The sequence below is a fragment of the Prionailurus viverrinus genome, chromosome D1, assembly GCF_022837055.1.
Source record: "Prionailurus viverrinus isolate Anna chromosome D1, UM_Priviv_1.0, whole genome shotgun sequence".
Lineage (NCBI taxonomy): Eukaryota > Metazoa > Chordata > Mammalia > Carnivora > Felidae > Prionailurus > Prionailurus viverrinus.
Window position 1 is genome coordinate 94,751,907 of NC_062570.1, and position 6,527 is coordinate 94,758,433.

A 6,527-nucleotide genomic window follows, 5' to 3' on the forward strand; every position below is an offset into this window, starting at 1 on the left:
CAAAATATATTCATTAATTATAAAAAACGTTTAAAATCAATACCGTTGGTAAAACATGAAAAGAGTAAAGGCTTTTCTTTAAAGATGTAATTCAAGTACAATATTCATAAGGAAAAGTACATACATTCAATTGTACCACTCCACAAATATTTACAAACTGAAAACATCGCTGTAACCAGCATCCAGATCGAGAAATAGACAACCACCAGCATTCTAGAAGCACCTCATCCACACCCTCCCCGGTCCAAAGGAAATCCTTTCACTCACAGAATAAACCAGTTTTTACTCTAATTGAACTGTATATAAATGGAATCACACATGATGTGCTGTTTTTTATTTGGTATCTTTTGCTTAAATTATGCTTATCAAATGTCTCCACAGTGTTACAATTGTGGAGATTTTAAAAAAGGAAATTTTTGTGAAAATAGAGCAATGTTTGATACAGAGGGGGGAAAAAGCTGGATTAAAAATTATGGCTGCTTTACAACCTGGGCCCCGCAGAATGGCTCCCGCAAAGAAAGGTGGCAAGAAGTGTTGTTCTGCCATCAATAAGGTAGTGACCAGAGAATACACCATCAACATTCCCAAGCGCATCCATGGAGTGGGTTTCGAGAAGCATGCCCCTTGGGCTCTCAAAGAGACCCGGAAATTGGCTATGAAGGAGATGGGAACCCCAGATGTGCGCACTGACACCAGGCTCAACAAAGCTGTCTAGACCAAAGGAAAAAGGAATGTTCCGTATGTCTGTGTGCGGTTGTCCAGAAAACGTAACGAGGATGAGGATTCACCAAACAAGCTCTATATATTGGTTACCTATATACCTGCCACCACTTTCAAAAATCTACAGACTGTTAATGTGGATGAGAATTGCTGATTGTCAAATAAAAGTATAAAACTGTGTATACACACACACACACACACACACACACACACACACACACACACACACACGGCTACTGTTCCAGGTATTAGGTTATAACAAGTAACAAATGCAGTAATTTTTTAGAAGGCTAGTAGTAACAACAGCTCAAGAGAACTTGCAAAGAACGCTGCCCTGTTGAGGACAGCCCTGCTAACATACTATAATTTCTAATCTGTGTGGTCTAAAAGTATAAGTCACCCTCTAAGAAGAGATGTGGAGCATGAGGACTGTGCCTCCTCACATAAGTGCAGGTGAATGCAAGTGGGGCAGCTTTCATATCCAAGCTAGACTCAGTCTACACCACAGGAACCCTGACATTTAAAGATATAGAACACATCTATCACAATTGTCACTTGCCATTAATTTACATTCCCTTTATGCATCTGTTCAGAAAATAATTAGGATTTTATGCTGCAGTAAATATGCTTGTTCATCCATTAGTGCAAAGCAAAAGATTAATTGCATTACAATGGGAATCAGGACGACAGCACTCGGAGCCACAATGATAACAGTGACAGCTGGGCTGCCCACAGTACTTTGCTCTGATAAGCTTCAAAAACAAGTGTAGATGGGAAAATAATTAAATCACTGACAAGATGGCACCAGCCTTATTTTCCCTCTTCTTGCATTCAGCTTACAATCACCAAATAAAAAGATTCTCCCTACAAATTAGAAAAGGACCTTTATTTTTTTTTCCCTATCTCCAAATGCCCTGGTTTAACGTTAGTAATGAGCTGGATTGCTAACATATCTCACTTTTATTTAACCTCCTATCACTTATCTAACCAAGCTAAATATTGAGGTTGACCTGATCTAGTCTATTTAACTAGCATCTACTGAGAACCCAAGAGACCGGACTGGCACTGGACATGTGTCCACTTCAGTCACAGGGCATGGTGCTTAAAGCTCTACTGTCACCATGTTAGAATTCTTAATTCTTTAACCAGAGTCCCGCATTTTAATTGGGTATTGGGCCTCAAAAATTATGTACCTAGTCCTGCTGATAGATGTAAAAAAATAGTAACATAATCTCCCTAATATATGTATTATGTATATAATGCATGTATTGTGCACATCTGTACAGTATACACATATTTACGTACACATATATGTACATTATTATGTATATATTATATACATATTGTGGATGTGCGCACACATATATATCAGTGAAAGCATCCACAGTCAGACCTATTGCTACAGTTCCCCAAAAGGAAACAAAAACAAACAGCAAATAAATTCATTTCCCCCTCTTTTCCCTGGTCAATTAAAAAGGAAAGTGGTGTTATTGAGTGGAAACAGAACATCTGTTTTTTGAGGAAACATCTGAGAAGCAAGAGACATGCTCTACTTGTAACTCCAATTGTCTCCTGACTATGGATACTTTCCTATGGTTCAAAATAGACTGATCATTGTTTTAGGGACAATGCGTGTTAACAACGTGTTTAACCCTGAGTGGGAGTTTACCAACATTCAAGAAAACATCTGTGCAGTGATTTGAATAATGATCTAGCCTCCACCCCGGTGCCTCCACACCACCCTCCCCAACCACCAAAAAAATAAAAAGAAATGGTTATAGAAGGGCTCAATTCAAAACTTCATCCTTTGATGTTTAATTAAGGTGACAACAGAAGCCAGATAACTGATCTTGCTCTGACATTCCCACAGGAAGAAGTAACTGACAGATGGTCATGATTGTAACCAAAATGTTTGGATAATCATCTTTGATGAATCATTTATCATGGCAGCTCCTCATATGACAGTGACTTCTTTGGAGTCCCCTAACACCCTGGCCCATTAAGAAATTGCTTAATGACATACTGTTTTTACTACTCATCTAGAAAGTAGCCACAGCTTATCCTTCTCCATGATTTTTTAAAGTTTTTTTTTTTTTAGAATCCCTTGGATTTATTAAATTTATTAATCACAACATTTTGTCTTCCATGGAGAATGAGAGAGGGAGTTTTGTTATTGATAGGGGAGAAAGGCTTCGAAAATAGGTCAGGTGCAACAAGATACTGCTTAAGGGAAGGGAAATGCAAATTAACTACTGTAGACGTGGGTGTTTTTGCCCTGGCAGCAGCTGCTGAATAATTAGGGCCCAAAGGCCTTCATAAAGGTTATAAGTCTTGTTACTGTGGCTAACCAAATCTGCTTGAGTAATTTTCCTTTCACTATTGCAATTATGGGGTTTTAACTCACTAGGTAGCTGATTTTGTGGCATGTACATATTCGATGTGTCAGGGAAAATGAGCTTCCAAGGCTCCCCTCTGGACCACTTTAGAGCAATGATCATAAATCCTCACTAAAGGGAAACTGGTTCTTAAGAGGAGCAATTCTAGGGGTGGGAGTGGAGGAAAAAATGAAAGGAAGCAGGCAAACATTTCATAAGCAATGGAGCTGCAAAATTGGATTGTAGCACAACACAATAATATGAAACAATGTAATATAGTATACTAGAATATGTTGTATTTACATGTGATATAATACACATTTTAAGGTTCCTTATTATCACAGATAAGCATTCATCCTGGATCCTCCTAGAAAATTTTGGTACTACTTAGATCCACTTTTCCTGGAAGTAAGTAACTTTCACTTTCCAGTGTCCCCTCTCAGAATTGTGAAACCATGGTCCTTCTATCTTTTACCTTTTCTTGTGCAACCCTGTGCATTGACTCTCTGTCTCACCTGTCTTATCAAGTCTGTCTCCTCTTGTTCTGACACAGTATCTACTATTAGCATGGGATAGAGTCAATAGTAGGAGAGAAGAAGTGGGTCTGGTTTTGGTGATAAGTATCTGTTCTACCAACTGGGTAATGGGACTAATTTATCTGAACTATAGTTTCCTCACTTTTTGAAATGGGAAATTACTACTTTTAGAGGTTATTCATGGACACCAAATGTAAAAATTTATGGAAAGTGCTTTTTTAGGCTTAAATATATTTGTCTATCATATTTCCTTCCCTTCCTCTCCTTTCAGTCTCCCTCTCTCATACATCTCTCCATAAATCTTACATCCACCCACACACATTTCAATTTATTTTATCTTGTCCTTAAAGTGAATACAAACATACCAACAGAGCTTGAACATTTCAATTCATATATTTATATAAAATCGATGTTTATTTTATCAATAAATACTTGATATAATTTCAAAGTAGTTTTGACATTTAACAGAAAAAAAAATAGTTATAAAACATAGTTTTAATGTGGCCAATGAAGGTATTCCTTTTTTTTTCATTTTTAAAACATTTTTATTTTTATTTTTTTTAAATTTACATCCAAATTAGTTAGCATATAGTGCAACAGTGATTTCAGGAGTAGATTCCTTAGTGCCCCTTACCCATTTAGCCCATCCCCCCTCCCACAACCCCTCCCATAACCCTCAGTTTGTTCTCCAGATTTATGAGTCTCTTCTGTTTTGTCCCCCTCCCTGTTTTTGTATTATTTTTGTCTCCCTTCCCTTATGTTCATTTGTTTTGTCTCTTAAAAGTCCTCATATGAGTGAAGTCATATGATTTTTGTCTTTCTCTGACTAATGTCACTTAACAGAATACCCTCCAGTTCTATCCACATAGTTGCAAATGGCAAGATTTCATTCTTTTTGATTGCTGGGTAATAAATACTCCATTGTATATATATCCCACATCTTCTTTATCCATTCATCCATCGATGGACATTTGGGCTCTTTCCATACTTTGGCTATTATTGATAGTGCTACTATAAACATGGGGGTGCATGTGTCCCTTCGAAACAGCACCCCTTTATCCCGTGGATAAATGCCTACTAGTGCAATTGCTGGGTCGAGGGGAGTTCTATTTTTAGTTTTTTGAGAAACCTCCATACTGTTTTCAGAGTGGCATTCCCACCAGCTTGCATTCCCACCAACAATGCAAAAGAGATCCTCTTTCTCCGCATCCTTGCCAACATCTGTTGTTGCTGGAGTTGTTAATGGTAGCCATTCTGATGGGTGTAAGGTCGTATCTCATCATGGTTTTGATTTGTAAAGAAGGTATTCTTTTTTTAATTATTACTTATTTTGAGAGAGAGAGAGAGAGAGAGATGAGATGAGATGAGGAAGGGCAGAGAGAAAGAGAATCCCAAGCAGGCTCTGCACTGTCACCATGGAGCCCAACATGGGGCTCCATTCCATGTACTGTGAGATCATGACCTCAGTCAAAATCAAGAGTCAGACACCTGACCAAGTGAGCCACCCAGGTGCCACAAAAAAGGTATTCTATCCAAAGCTAAGCATATCATGAGCCTAAGATTTGGTACTACATTGGCACTTAGATCACCAAAGGGCAACCTATAAATGAAAGTGTATTTGCTTCTCCACCAATTTTACATTCTCTATCAAGGATTCCGGTTTAACATGTTCTTTTTCATTACAGAAAGCACTTTTCACAAATAATATTCATATATATATACATATATATATGTGTGTGTGTATATATATATACATATATATATAGATACAAGTCTAGAATTCATGAATACATTAATAATTTTTCCTAACCAAATACAGTCTTAATAATGCTTTTCACTGTATAAGTGCCTCCTACATAGTGCTTTTCACTTGTTGAGGCTTAAGGTATTTTATGTTGATTAATAGTTTAATTGTTGGTAAAGAGCCCTGGCTCAGAACTATGTTATGTTCTGAGGAATTATAGGTAGGATATATAGGTAGTCATCTGTGGGAAGAGGGGTTTTAGAAGTCAAAAGATGGAGACAGTGTCAGGGACAATTTGTAATTGTGAAATCTTCAGCTTTCTCCATTGTAACCCAATATAAAAAGGATAATAGCAATAATCTTTGATGTGGGCAATTAAGATTTATTAAATCTTATGTAAAGTATGCATTTAAAAAGTCTAAAATTACTTTCATTCTGTGCAAATGCAGATTTAAGACAAAGCTTCTAATCCTTGTCCCCTCCAATACACCCACTAACCTGAATGATATATCACTCTGTGCTTCCTACATAGAATTTCAGAAGTCAACCATCATGACAAGCCAAAATCAAATCTATAGGATAAAGACAAGTTTTCCAAACCATAGAGAGCTCCTACGAGTACCACATCTTTAGGACTCAAGAAGGGGAGAGAGCAAGGACGTGGTCTTCCATTACAACATCAAACAGTATCTAGCATAGGAATCTTATCTTTACAGGTGAGCTTGCCTGTGATTAAGGCAGGTTGAAGAGTCATATTTGGGGTACAGACAAGTAAAATACCTGTGTCATGTGACTCTCTTCCTAACTTCTCCTTGATCTAATATAGGATGGAGTCCCTGTCTCCACCCTCATGATAGTTCCAAGAGTGGAGTAGCTATATAAAATATTAGAGTTCCGATGTTGGTAATGGACAAATGTGGACCCTAACCACTCATTAGTTTATTGACTTGAACAAGTTAATATCTTTGAAATTAACATAAAATTAACTCTAAAATGGAAGTAATAAGGGCACCTGGGTGGCTCTGTCACTTAAGCAAAAGAACCTGGTTTGGGCTCAGGTCATGATCTCACGGTTCATTAGTTTGAGCTCCACATCAGGCTCTGCGCTGATGGCAAGGAGCCTCCTTGGGATTCTCTCTATTCCTCTCTCTC

The 6,527-nt window shown here is 37.6% G+C and overlaps 1 pseudogene; it reads left to right on the forward strand.

Annotated features, from left to right (window-relative positions):
- The first annotated feature begins 502 nt into the window (after positions 1 to 502).
- On the forward strand, positions 503 to 874 carry LOC125146685 (60S ribosomal protein L31-like; annotated as a pseudogene).
- Positions 875 to 6,527: the final 5,653 nt, after the last annotated feature.